Genomic DNA, 15,104 nt, shown 5'->3' on the forward strand with positions numbered 1-15,104 from the left:
TTGAAAATCAAGTGACGTAAGAGGTTTACCCGCACTGTCGTTTATAAATTTTTTCCAAGGGGATGTTTCAAACTTCTTTGTTTTCCGTCAGTGTAATTTGGCTTTATACACACAATTTTTTAAAGTCGATCTAAGTACGAAGTTTAAAATGCAAGAAGTTGCCTTAACCGCCCCCCCCCCCTCTCTCTCTCTCTCTCTCTCTCTCTCTCTCTCTCTCTTTCTCTCACGCACACACACACACACACACACACACACACACACACATAACACACACACACACACACACACACACACACGGTATAGTGCTAAGCTCTGGCGCCAATACAACCTCTACTGATGTCAGTAAATGCTTGTAACTGCTGTGGAGGATCATCCCGGAAACACATTTCACCGATCGCCAGACTCCGGCAAGTGGCTCCCTTGAGCGGAAACTGGCAATTCCTCCAGCCAAGCAACGTCTACGTAATGAATACTGCGAGCGCAGTAACGAGGTGTACTTGTGGCCTGGGGTGGTCCGGGCTTTCGCTGCTCAAAATCGGTTCTGCTTAAATGGTTCCGGTGGCCGTCTATAATGAGGTACGGGTGCGAGCCCGCACCGACACGAGTCGTGGCCCTACTTGAGTTTGATGGTCAATTACTTGGGAAATTGAAAACGTTCGCGTTTAAAGCAACATTTCTCACTTGGAACTTCTGAGGCTATTTAAGAGTGGCAATCACCATCCAAAGTGAGAGAAAAAAATGTATCCGTCCCGACATAGGGAAAATAATGAAATACGAAACATTTGAAGTCAAAATGAATGAAGTTTAAATATCGTTTTGGATATCCTTTACACAAACCTTGATTACGAGAAGGTAAGAGACCTGCTACGTAACTTGAACGTATTCGACGCCTCAATGAACCTGAAGATGCACTTTCTGGAGTTTCACATCAGATATTTTCCAAATAAATCTAGGTACTGCGAGTGAGGACCAGGGAGAAAGAGTCCATCAAGACATCAAACAAATGGAATGTATGGAACCAAAAAACAAATCCGAGTTGCAGATATTTTATTTTTCTTTCAGTGTCTAGTTACGAGCCGAGACCCATCTTCAAGTCAACATAACAAAGTCAATAAATGGTTCAAATGGCTCTCAGCGCTATGGGACTTAACTTCTGAGGTCATCAGTCCCCTAGAACTCAGAACTACTTAAACCTAACTAAGCTGAGGGCATCACACACATCCATGCCCGAGGCAGGATTCGAACCTGCGACCGTAACAGTCGAGCGGTTTCAAACTGAAGCCATTCTTGCCCTGTCTATCTTTTTCCCCGTCTTTCAAAAAAGTAGATCATCTCTGACAAGCCCGGAAGAACTGCTGTCATGGTCGGTAGAGGGCAGATCAGATCTAGTGTATCGTTCTAAAGCCCATGCGGTGCTCCAAGCTGTGAACAAGTCACCTGCAAAAGCTCCCATGAAAATTCGTCTAGTTGTTCTGGAGATTAGTGTGTTCAAACAGACAAAAATGGTTCAAATGGCTCTGAGCTGTATAGGAGTTAACACGTGAGGTCGTCAGTCCCCTAGAACTCAGAACTACTTAAACCTAACTAACCTAAGGACATTACACGCATACATGCCAGAGGCAGGATTCGAACCTGCGACCGTAGCAGTCGCGCGGTTCCATACTGTAGTACCCAGACCCGCTAGGCCACTCCGGCCGGCTAACAATGTCGAAAATGGCACTTTAAAAGAAGTCGAAAAATGTGTAACGTACGTTGCAGTGCACACAGCATGCTGGAAGTTCGTATTTCGGATGGAAGTGTCTGGGTTGATGGGATGGCTGCATGACAGGTAACTGTTGCTGGAGACTGCAGAGCGAGTATCCTCAGGCAGTGCACGGGAGAAGACACGATGGGGGATTTGAGGGGGGGGGGGGGGGGGGGGGGAATGGAAGATATATCATAAGTTTGCATAGTGCTTCATTATACTGTTAGGAGTGCCATATTTTGCATTGCTTTTCTAATAAAGCTTTTTTATGTCTACTATTTGTATGACTTTCGTAGATCTTCATAACTAAATTCTGAAAAAAAATCTTACATCGTAGAGGAAAGCCAACAGCATTTATGAATTTAAAATATTACCTAAAGTGATTGGGAAAAAAATTGTGAATCATAAATTAGTGACCTTTTGGTGAATGTAACACGAGGTGACATAAATGTCAGTCGCAAAGCCTTGTGTTCCAGCTGGCGAGCCCAGACGAATGCTGTCTCCTTAAAAAATTTGGCACACGAATTGGCTCACTTCCTTTACAGAAAGTCCGCAAAGAATGGTTACCTCCTGAAAACCTAATACGACGTCTTGTGTGCTGCAAGCAAAGTACCCTCGGAGTAGCGTGTAGCAAGACGTCCTCACGTTTCCTTGGAAATGGCACCAGCTTGATGAGGAAGACCAGCAATTACGAAGTACAAAAAGATCACCGCTCAAGCGCAACGAGTTTCGGGTAATGGAGGGCGTGTCCCGCGCTAACAAGTAAGAAAAGAACCGCAAGTCGTACTTTTAGCAGTAAGAATAAAGCTGCAGAGGTTCCCCAGTGTGGTCTCATTTTGAGGAGGCTTCCTTAGCAGCCCTGAGGAGGAACAACTAAAGGAACATCCTCAGTCACACAAGTGGCATATTAAACGTGGTGCTGTTTGTAAATGCGTGCTTTTGTGATGTCAATAATATACTTCCCAGTCAAAATGTACCAATAAATGTTACGATAAGTTTATGTTGTTGGCGAATCTTCCAGCTTGAACGGTCGTCTCCGTGTAACTTCGTCCCTGACGTTTCGTCTGGAACTGCGCTGGGCATCCTCCCAAGTGTTCCTGGTTCCGCTGCAAGACTCAGCGATACTATGATAACCTCTGAAGATGTCCAACACAGCTCTGGACGAAACGTCAGGAACGAAAAAGTTTCATGAACAACGACCACACAACTCGGAAGATTCACCTGAAAATAAGACAACACGTCGTGGAAGCCATCACTGTAAGATAAATGTATAATTATGCACATTACGCCGGCCGGTGTGGCCGAGCGGTTCTATGCGCTACAATCTGGAACCGCGCGATCGCTGCGGTCGCAGGTTCGAATTCTGCCTCGGGCATGGATGTGTGTGATGTCCTTAGGTTAGTTACGTTTAATTAGTTCTGAGTTCTAGGGGACTGATGACGTCAGACGTTAAGTCCCATAGTGCTCAGCGCCATTCACATTACACCGTAAAATGATGCATAATAAACAAATCTAGAAGAAAGTTGCATAACGCTGACGTCAGAAGCAGTTAACTGCGCTTTTATATTGTGCTGATTTTCGGCACGGTTGCGTTCCCGCCGCGAGTGTTAAGGTCGATACAGGCCTCGCCAGAGATACTGGGGCGCCGAATTGGCGACGAGTGGCCCTCTGGAGTGTAGGAGTGGACGGTTAGTGAGTACCGAGCGAGAAGGACAGAACGGCAGTGTGTTGGGGTCCGGATGGTTCGAATTCTGCATTACTAATTTTGGCACTCTGTGGTAGTGAACTGATGGTGAAGCCGAGACGCTTGGGAATTCAACGCTCCTGTGGAGCGATAAGCAGTGGGCTCTGGAATTGTATGGAGGCAATTTACGGCGAGCTGTGGCCGACGTCGTTTGTGGGTGTTTTGCCACGGCAGATAGACAAGACAGCATGGGTTCAACCTGAACATACATTGCTGTGGCATGTTCGCCCACAATAAGGATGTCATGATACTGGAGAAGAAAGCAGTGGAATACGGTACGTGTATTACGCTTTCTGCAGTGTTAGTTCACTTAACTGTGTGCAGATTGAGCAGCAACTGTCACTTTTCAACGGAATTTACGATTGTGTAGAAATGTAGCCAATGCGGAATGGGCGTTGTTATAAAGTTATTATATTTCTTATTTGTGAACATAATTTTCTGTTATCAGAATTACTCATTGGCTACGGTCGCAGGTTCGAATCCTGCCTCGGGCATGGCTGTGTGTGATGTCCTTAGGTTAGTTAGGTTTAAGTAGTTCTAAGTTCTAGGGGACTGATGACCTAAGATGTTAAGTCCCATAGTGCTCAGAGGCATTTGAACCATTTTTAATTTCGGTAAACAAAATAGAGATTTAAATAACACTGTTGCTCTGCTTCTGAAAACAATATTTATAGTTAGTGCGTGTTGCTCACGACACATCTTGCCTCAGTAAGAAATTAATTTACGAACTGGGGATTCCTCCCTGTTTGATGAAGAGATGCGTATTGGGTATTATGAACTGGATGTGGCAACACACTGTAATGGAAAATATAATTATGATTGTGCTGTTATAGAAAATGGATCGAAAAGGGGAGGCAAGAAACTTTTGGTACGACTCGGCAGCAGAAAATGTAGATTGATGAGACACTTTCTGAGGGACCAAAAAGTACTTAATTTGGCTACTTTTGAATACATTATGGGAGTGGCAGTGATCAATGTGTCACAAATATTTACTATTAAAAACAGTCTTGATCACGATTTATTTGTTGAGGTGACCGGTTTCGACCACTACTGTGGTCATATTCACACCGTTGAGTAGGAACCGCTTTCAGCTGGAGAATCTGAAGATGACCACAGTAGTGGTCGAAACCGGTCACCTTAACAAATAAGTCGTGATCAAGACTGTTTTTAATAGTAAATACTTAATTTGGTGATGGAGCGAAGTATGAGGAAAAGGAAGGTGGCGGAAGGGGAGGAAGGGGGTAACAGTGGATGCTGCCCAGGTCTGCCATGCTGAGATGAAGAGGCTTGCACGAGATATAGTAGCCTGGAAAGCTGTATCGAACCAGTCTTAGGACCGAATACCACAATAATTTCTGAATAGTTGTAGCACACGCGGGGCGTTCAATAAGTAAAGCAACACTCTTTTTTGCTGAAAACAGTTTGGTTTTGTTCAGGATTCCAATACATGACATTATTCTCGACTCTTCTGGCCACAAAATCCTATCTTTCAGTATGATCTCCATTCTATGCGACGACCTTACGAAACCTTACAGGTGAGGGCCTGTGTGCCCGCATGGTACCAGCCGATGTCAACATCTTGTTGTATCAGTAACCTCTCTATCAGCCACGTACTGTTTCTCGAGGAATGCATCCATCATCCATCGTCTACATCTACATCCATACTCCGCAAACCACCTGACGGTGTGTGGCGGAGGGCACTCTATCGGCTCTCCCTTCTATTCCAGTCTCGTGGAAAGAAAGATTGTCAGTATGCCTCTGTGTGGGCTCTTATCTCTCTGATTTTATTCTCATGGTCTCTTCGCGAGACATACTTAGGAGGAAGCAATATACTGCTTGACTCCTCGGTGGAGGTATGTTCTCGAAACTTCAACAAAAGCCCGTACCGAGCTACTGAGCGTCTCTCCTGCTGAGTCTTCAACTGGAGTTTATCTATCATCTCGGTAACGCTTTCGCGATTATTAAATGATCCTGTAACGAAGCGCGCTGCTCTCCGTTGTATCTTCTCTATCTCTTCTATCAACCCTATCTGGAACGGATCCCACACTGGTGAGCAGTATTCGAGCAGTGGGCGAACAAGTGTACTGTAAACAAGTGTACTGTAACCTACTTCCTTTGTTTTCGGATTGCATTTCCTTAGGATTCTTCCAATGAATCTTAGTCCGGCATCTGCTTTACCGACGATCAACTTTATATGAACATTCCATTTTAAATCACTCCTAATGCCTACTCCCAGATAATTTATGGAATTAACTACTTCCAGTTGCTGATCTGCTGTATTTTAGCTAAATGATAAAGGATCTTTCTTTCTATGTATTCGCAGCACATTACACTTGTCTACATTGAGATTCAATTACCATTCCCTGCACCAAGCGTCAATTCGTTGCAGATCCTCCTGCATTTCAGTACAATTTTCCATTTTCACAACCTCTCGTTATACTACAGCATCATCCGCAAAAAGCCTCAGTGAACTTCTTCACTCTTATTTCGGAAGACTTCTCTCCATTGAGAATGACATGCTGCGTTCTGTTATCTATGAACTCTTCAATCCAATCACACAATTGGTCTGATAGTCAATATGCTCTTACTTTGTTCATTAAACGACTGTATCATTGGGCCTAACAAATGGAAGTCAGAAGATGTGAGATCCGGGCTGTAGGGTGGATGAGGAAGAACAGCGCAATGAAGTTTTGTGGGCTGCTCTAGAGTACACAGACTTGTGCTATGCTTTGCGTTGTCATGGAGAAGGAGAAGTTGACTTGCATTTTTGCGGCGACGAACACGCTGAAATCGTTTCTTCAATTTCCAGAGGGTAGGCCAATAGACTCCAGCGTTGATCGTTGCACCATGAGGGAGGACATCAAATTAACCCCGTCAGAATCCCATAAGACCTTAGCGGTTGGTTGTGAGGCTTTGAACTTTTTCTTTAGAGGAATGATAGTGCATCGCTTCGCCAAGGATTGCCATTTTGTTTCCAGTTTGAAGTGTAGAACCAATATTACAACGTCTTTGTCGGTGGTCGACAAAAAATTGACACCTTCAGCACCGTAACGCGCAAGTAAGCCAGCAAAGATGGTCTTTGGTTGGTCTTCATGTATAAGGCGGCGAGTAACCCTTACCCAACTGGTGGACGAGTGTGTCAGCACTGCCAACAGAGACGTCCAGTTGTGTGGCGAGGTGTTTGACTGCGATCAGTGCATCACCTCGAATGAGAGTGTGCGCACGTTCCAACAATGTAGGAGTCACAGCTACATGCTGCCAGCCAGCAGGCGGAAGATGGGACGGGTTTGCGCAGCCGTGTTGCGATGATCACAGACGCCTTGCCCAAAGACTCGTCGTGCTCTTCCTCACTGCCAAGCCTCCGTAGACATTCTACAAGCGCCTCTAAATACCTGTCATGCTTTGGTTTTCCACGGAAAGAAACTCAGTGACAGCTTACTGCTTCGAATGCACCTCCGTTACAGACGCCATTACGAAGACTACGTACAGAGCTGCCGTAACAACCTGAAACTTCACTACTGGCCATTAAAATTGCTACACCACGAAGATGACGTGCTACAGACGCGAAATTTAACCGACAGGAAGAAGATGCTGTGATATGCAAATGATTACCTTTTCAGAGCATTCACACAAGATTGGCACCGGTGGTGACAACTACAAAGTGCTGACATGAGGAAAGTTTCCAATCGATTTCTCTTACACCAACAGCAGTTGACCGGCGTTGCCTGGTGAAATGTTGCTGTGATGCCTCGTGTAAGGAGGAGAAATGCGTACCAACACGTTTCCGACACTGATGAATGTCAGATTGTAGCCTATCGCGATTGCGGTTTATCGTATTGCGACGTTGCTGCTCGCCTTGGTCGAGATCCAATGACTCTTAGCAGAATATGGAATCGGTCGGTTCAGGAGGGTAATACGGAACGTCGTGCTGGATCACAACGCCCTCGGATCACTAGTAGTCGAGATGACAGGCATCTTAACCGCATGGCTGTAACGGATCGTGCAGCCACGTCTCGGTCGCTGAATCAACAGATGGTGACGTTTGCAAGACAACAACCATCTGCACGAACAGTTCGACGATGTTTGCAGCAGAATGGAGTATCAGCTCGGAGACCATGGCTGCGGTTACCCTTGACGCTGTATCATAGACAGGAGCACCTGCGATAGTGTACTCGACGACGAACCTGGGTGCACGAATGGCAAAACGTCATTTTTTCCGATGAATCCAGGCTCTGTTTACAGCATCATGATGGTCGCATCCGTGTTTGGCAACATCGCGTTGAACGCACATTGGAAGCGTGTATTCGTCATCGCCATACTGGCTTATCACCCGGCGTGATGGTATGGAGTGCCCTTGGTTACACGTGTCGGTCACCTCTTGTTTCCACTGACGGCACTTTGAACAGTGAACGTTACATTTCACAGGTGTTACGACCCGTGGCTCTACCCTTCATTCGATCTCTGCGAAAGCTTTCATTATGCAGCATAATGCACGACCGCATGTTGCAGGTCCTGTACGGGCCTTTCTGGATAGAGAAAATGTCTGCTCAATGGTGCATGTAAGGTGCACATAAGGTGCCCTCCACCACACACCGTTGGGTGGATTGCGGAGTGTAGATGTAGATGTAGCTGACCTTGGAAGTGGTTTGTTGGCCTATGTGTGAGATTCTGCTCTTCAATTCGTTGGAGTAGACGTATCTTCCGATAAATAACCGTAGCCTGGGACTGCAGCCATGTTAAGTGGAATTATTCCACATGCCTTCAAACTAATTTTAATGTGATCCACCTCTCCCAAATAGCACTGACCCATGTCGTCCGACTGTGTGGTAGAGATGGACCACCTCGAATTCTGTCTGCAGGTAGGGGAAACTCGGAGACCATTTCAGGTTAGTTTCATGGCTTCATATTTATCAAGCTCGCAATAAGAAAACGGAATCAATATTGTGCAAACTAAGCCTCAACAGCAAAGTTCTGTAAGTACACGAAAATGTTTTCCTGCTTACCAGAACAGAGAATGTGATTTTTCTCCAGAACTAACACGAATATAACAGCAAACCCTTTTGCACCGTGTTTGTTCAATAAAGAGCTTCCTCATAAGTGCTGCTATCTAGTGCCACAGTCCGCCTCACCCAGTGGTCCAACTCTCCCACAACCTAACACTACGCGTGACAATGAGACAGAGAAACAGCGTCAGTATAGCAGCACCAGTAGGTGCTCTTTGGCTCGACGGAAGGAAACCCAGAGCTATAGTACAGAGCACGACAGTAAACGGAAGCGCGAAGCTGGAAGTTCATTACTGACTTAACTGCGCGCCGAGAGGCTTTGTCTTCCTCCTAAAATTCCCGCCTCGTTGCTTCGGCTCCACTTGACCTTTCCCGGCCGACGGTATTGAGAGCTCAGAATGTCAGACGGAGGCCACTGACCCGCTCTGTGACCTGCGCCCCCGCTAAAGACCACACCGACGGGAGGCGCCGGCTCACCTTTACCTTGGCAGACACCTCCACATGCCTCTAGGACCGCGGCCGACAAACCTGCTGAGCGCTTTACTCCGTAACGAGCTCAGGCGTCAGTGAGTATTGCACCATCGTAGTACCCACAAGATAAGACGAATATTCGTATTATTAAACCTTTCTCCGATAATAATAGGCCTAATGAATAATTTTAGCCAAAATGTTGCCAGTCTTTTAAGTGTTTGCATGTTGCTTTCAGTTGTTAGAATTTTATTTTACGATTGTAATTTCGGCATTGTGCCAGTTTAAGCATCTGAAAGACAAAATAGTACGTAATGTGCATCAAAGAACAACTAGTCAGCGATACTAGTCAATATTCCATTTTATGTACTGCGACCTTGTGTGGATTATATATAATCATCTACAACTGTGCACTTACAGTACATTAAACGTCTAAAAAACAGTCTAGAAAATGGTTATTTCTCAGGTCTGTTTTTCATTGAGTTTGTATTCTCATTGTTATTTGAACACGCTATAAATTTCAATTCCCTCTAGAGAGTCCATTAGTGTGCCTTTCTCTACCCTATGTAGAGGGAGACAGCTATCGAACTATATGTAAAAAAACGTAAGTTAGTTACAAAGTACGACGTGCACACACTTTATTCAACATGTAAACGTCACTACAGATATTCGGATTTGGGTTATGACATGTTCGATATGCCTGCCATCATTGGCGACGATGTTGCGCAGACGAATTGCGAAATTCTTGTTGTCATCTTCCCACACTCCCCTTCCCCCCCCCCCCCCCCCCTCCAACAAAATAATGAAAGGAAAAAAGAAATATCGCTTACAGCACTTTCGTTGTAAATTAAGTCAAACTTCAGCATCAGATAGGACATTTTAATTTAATATTTCTTCCCTGCCAACCCTATACGCAACATATTTTGCTGACAGTATCCACATATACCACTGAATGCAACTGCAAAAGTGTATGGAGATGTGGCAACACAAACACGGAGATAAGCGAATAACTTTTGTTTTATAAAAAGGAGCACAAATCACTTAGACTATATTTATCTAGCATTTTAAAACGGCAGAGCCTATCGACTTCCATGAAACTTTAAATATAAGTCAAACCTTTTAAGAACCTTTTATAACTGTTTTATACATGGGAGTTTGCTTCTTTAAGAAGTCGAGGGTTGGGTTACTGCATGTCTCCTAAGCCGTTTATGTAATTAAAAATAGCAGAGAGTCTGTAATGCTTGTTTGGGGATACCAGTTCATAGCTTCGAATTCACTACGAGATTCCCGTCAGATCGCTAGGGCTCTGACCCGTCTGACTACTGATCAGTTTTACTCCTATGATAATTTCTTTTGCTCTTCACCTAGGTCGCGGTGCTAAACACTTCTCATCACTAATAAATATTAATACAAACTATTTTCCTGTTTTGCAAAGTCCTCATTAAGATACCCAGGTTCCACGACCATTTTCAATAAATAAAGAAATGAACCCCGCGAAAAACACTAGAGATAGGTTTTTATGGAAGAAAACCGACAACTACTTTCTTTTAGTACGAATGCACAAATTCTATAATTTTTTTAAATGCTGTCATCTTGCTTTCAGATGTCGATTTTACGATTGAAATTGGGGCTTTAAACCATTTTCAAGTATTTATAAAACATAATGCAAGGTAATGAGAACAATTTGCAGTAGGTAGAACGAATTTTGTAGTTTATTGACATTCATATATCGTACTTAAAAGATTTTGGCATATAGGTTTACGTTAGGCAGATATAATGACATAATATGCACATCAAACAACAATTAGTGATACTAGTCAATACTGTATTTTATGTACTGCGATATAAAATCAGCATCTAAAAGTGTGCACTTACGATACATTACAGTAAACGTCTAAAACAATCGAGGAAATGGTTATTTCTGACATCTGTTTGTTCACTGAGCATGTATTGTGATTCTTCTTTCAAGACGCTGTGAATTTCAATTTCTTCTACAGCTTCCATTAATCTGCCCTTCTCTGCCCTATGTAGTCCCTTCAAAGATTCCTCGGTGCTGTTGATGTTACGATTATAGTTTCGTAGATGTGCTCTAAATGAAGATTAACGGTTCTCGTTTATAGACAGTCAGCTATTCATAAAATAAGATATGGCGAATCTGGAGCAAGCGCAGACGTTTCTCCACCATATTCAGAGCTCAAACAAACGTAAGCGAGGGCCGTAAATCTTCTTTTAGTGCACGTCTACGAAATTACAGTCATAACACAGATAGCATCCAGGACTCTTCAAAGATACTACATGGTGACACTTATTGAACTATAACAAATAAAATTATAATAACATCCGCACGGTTTGCGTTAGGACGTTCAAACTGCACGATTCGCCGCGGGCCATGATCGGTATTACTATGGTTTGGTTTAGAGACGAAGCCCACTTTCATTTGGATGGGTTCGTCAGTAAGCAAAATGGGCACATTTGAGGGACTCAGAATCCGTATCTCGCGACAGAGAATTTTCTTCGTCTTCAGCGGGTGTGCAGTGGCCAGTCACGGAATAATCGGTGCGATATTCCTCAGTGACATGGTGCCTATGAAACTGAATGTGAACGTCTTAGAAGATGATTTCATCCCCATTACCCAGAGTGACCCTGGTTGACAAGATGAGCTTCATGCAAGACGGAGCTCGACCCAATCGAAGCAGGAGAGTGATTTCCTGGAGTAGCACTTCGGGGTCCGCACACTGGCTCTGGGGTACCCAGAGGCCACTGGCATGGGCCTTGATTCTCCGGATCTGAACACATGCAACTCCTTTCTGTGGGGCTACGTTAGAGACAAGGTGTACAGCAATAACCCCAAAACCATGGAAGTCATTACCTCATGTCTTAGCAGATGTCCTATCATCCTGTCCTCCTTATCAGTGTTTTCCACATATTCCTTTCCTCTCCGATTCTGCGTAGAACCTCCACCTTCCTTACCTGATCAGTCTACCTAATTTTCAACATTCGTCTATAGCACCACATCTCAAATGCTGCGATTCTCTTCTTTTCCGGTTTTCCCACAGTCCATGTTTCACTACCATACAATGCTGTACTCCAGACGTAAATCCTCAGAAATTTCTTCCTCAAATTAAGGCCGGTATTTGATATTAGTAAACTTCTCTTGGCCAGAAATGCCTTTTTTGCCATAGCGAGTCTGCTTTTGATGTCCTCCTTACTGCCTAGGTAGGAGAATTCCTTAACTTCATTGACTTCGTGACCATCAATCCTGATAAGTTTCTCGCAGTTCTCATTTCTACTACTTCTCATTACCTTCGTCTTTCTCCGATTTACTCTCAAACCATACTGTGTACTCATTAGACTCTTCATTCCGTTCAGCAGATCATTTAATTCTTCTTCACTTTCACTCAAGATAGCAATGTCATCAGTGAATCGTATCACTGATATCCTTTCAACTTATATTTTAATTCCACTCCTGAACCTTTCTTTTATTTCCATCATTGCTTCCTCGATGTACAGATTGAAGAGTAGGGGAGAAAGGCTACAGCCTTGTCTTACTCCCCTCTTAATACGAGCACTTCGTTCTTGATCGTCCACTCTTATTATTCCCTCTTGGTTGTAGTACATATTGTATATGACCCGTCTCTCCCTATAGCTTACCCCTACGTTTTTCAGTATCTCGAACAGCTTGCTCCATTTTATATTGTCGAACGCTTTTTCCAGGTCGACAAATCCTATGAAGGTGTCTTGATTTTTCTTTAGCCTTGCTTCCATTATTAGCCGTAACGTCAGAATTGCCTCTCTCGTGCCTTTAGTTTTCCTAAAGCCAAACTGATCGTCACCTAGCGCATTTTCAATTTTCTTTTCCATTCTTCTGTATATTATTCTTGTAAGCAGCTTCGATACATGAGCTGTTAAGCTGATTGTGCGATAATTCTCGCACTTGTCAGCTCTTGCTGTCTTCGGAATTGTGTGGATGATGCTTTTCCGAAAGTCAGATGGTATGTCGCCAGACTCATATATTCTACACACCAACGTGGATAGTCGTTTTGTTGCCACTTCCCCTAATGATTTTAGAAATTCTGATGGAATGTTATCTATCCCTTGTGCCTTATTTGACAGAAAGTCCTCCAAAGCTCTTTTAAATTCCGATTCTAATATTGGATCCTCTATCTCTTCTAAATCGACTCCTGTTTCTTCTTCTATCACATCAGACAAATCTCGAAGTTATGTGTCAAGTTTGTTGGAAGTCGCTAAATTCTGTCTTTCTAAAGCACTGTTGAACATAGTCTGGGTAATGTGCGCGTCATGTGCTACCCTGCCTCAAGACACATACACAGTATTTTAACTATAATACTGCAATTATTGTGTTAAACCTTTAATCTGAGATTATAACTTTTCGCGAGTTGACTAAGACAGCATTTAAAAACGTTAAATTCAGCCAATTATTATGCGAAATATTGAAAGTTCTAAGGCAGCGGTTAGGCAGACAATCTTCAACCGTTTCGCAATATATATCTAGGCTCGCCTCTAAGGTTGCTTGCAGATGACGCTGTTGCATACTGTATAGAAAAGTTGTCGTAAGATCAAAACAAATCATATATCTGCATGGCGCGGAAAGTGGTAGTTGACACTTAACACTAACACCTGTGAGGTCTTCTACGTAAGTACTGAACACTTTCTATTAATTTTCTGCTATCACTTTTGGCCTATCCTTTCCATTTCGTTCCATATTCTAGTCAGTATCCGCATGCCTCTGCATGGTGTAATGGACACAACCCAAAGAAATAAGTGCTTGACGTGCTGTTCGTCGCATAGTAAGACCGGCTGCACAGAAAGACACAATTGCAGAAAATTTTTCTGTGGAAAGCTGTTTCCTTCGTCCCATTATCGATGTTCAGACTCAGCACTCAATGAAGGTCACTCTTTGATATCTCGTGCATAACAACACGCCGGTTTGTACCTATAACCGTGTTTACGGATTTGTTGACGTCCTCCGAATGCCATCTAGTGAGGAAACATTATCACTGAAGAGCCGAAGAAAGTGGTACACCTGCCTAATATCGCGTAGCCTTCCCCGCCCCCCCGAGCACGCAGAAATACCACAACACGACGTGGCATGGACGGAACTGACACCATGAATCCTGCAGGGATGTCCATAAATCTGTAAGAATACGAGAGGGCGGCGATCTCTCCTGAACAGCACGTTACAAGACATCCCATATAACCTCGATAATGTTCATGTGTGGGGAGTTTGGTGCCCAGCGGAAGTGTTTAAACTCGGAAGAGTGTCCCTGGTACACTCTAGCAATTCTGGACGTGTGGAGTGTCGCATTGTCCTGGTGGAATTGCCCAAGTCTGTAGAAATGCACAATTGACATGAATGGATTCAGGTGATCAGACAGGATGCTTACGTACGTATCAGCTGTCAGAGTCGTATCTACACTCCTGGAAATTGAAATAAGAACACCGTGAATTCATTGTCCCAGGAAGGGGAAACTTTATTGACACATTCCTGGGGTCAGATACATCACATGATCACACTGACAGAACCACAGGCACATAGACACAGGCAACAGAGCATGCACAATGTCGGCACTAGTACAGTGTATATCCACCTTTCGCAGAAATGCAGGCTGCTATTCTCCCATGGAGACGATCGTAGAGATGCTGGATGTAGTCCTGTGGAACGGCTTGCCATGCCATTTCCACCTGGCGCCACAGTTGGACCAGCGTTCGTGCTGGACGTGCAGACCGCGTGAGACGACGCTTCATCCAGTCCCAAACATGCTCAATGGGGGACAGATCCGGAGATCTTGCTGGCCAGGGTAGTTGACTTACACCTTCTAGAGCACGTTGGGTGGCACGGGATACATGCGGACGTGCATTGTCCTGTTGGAACAGCAAGTTCCCTTGCCGGTCTAGGAATGGTAGAACGATGGGTTCGATGACGGTTTGGATGTACCGTGCACTATTCAGTGTCCCCTCGACGATCACCAGAGGTGTACGGCCAGTGTAGGAGATCGCTCCCCACACCATGATGCCGGGTGTTGGCCCTGTGTGCCTCGGTCGTATGCAGTCCTGATTGTGGCGCTCACCTGCACGGCGCCAAGCACGCATACGACCATCATTGACACCAAGGCAGAAGCGACTG

At 44.3% G+C, this 15,104-nt stretch overlaps 1 protein-coding gene across 1 annotated transcript in view; it reads left to right on the plus strand.

Annotated features, from left to right (window-relative positions):
• The window catches only part of LOC126277955 (uncharacterized), a 1,123,821-nt gene that overhangs the window by 804,792 nt on the left and 303,925 nt on the right, over positions 1–15,104 (plus strand). The window lies entirely within an intron of this gene.

Source organism: Schistocerca gregaria, chromosome 6 (assembly GCF_023897955.1).
Source record: "Schistocerca gregaria isolate iqSchGreg1 chromosome 6, iqSchGreg1.2, whole genome shotgun sequence".
Taxonomy (NCBI): Eukaryota; Metazoa; Arthropoda; class Insecta; order Orthoptera; family Acrididae; genus Schistocerca; species Schistocerca gregaria.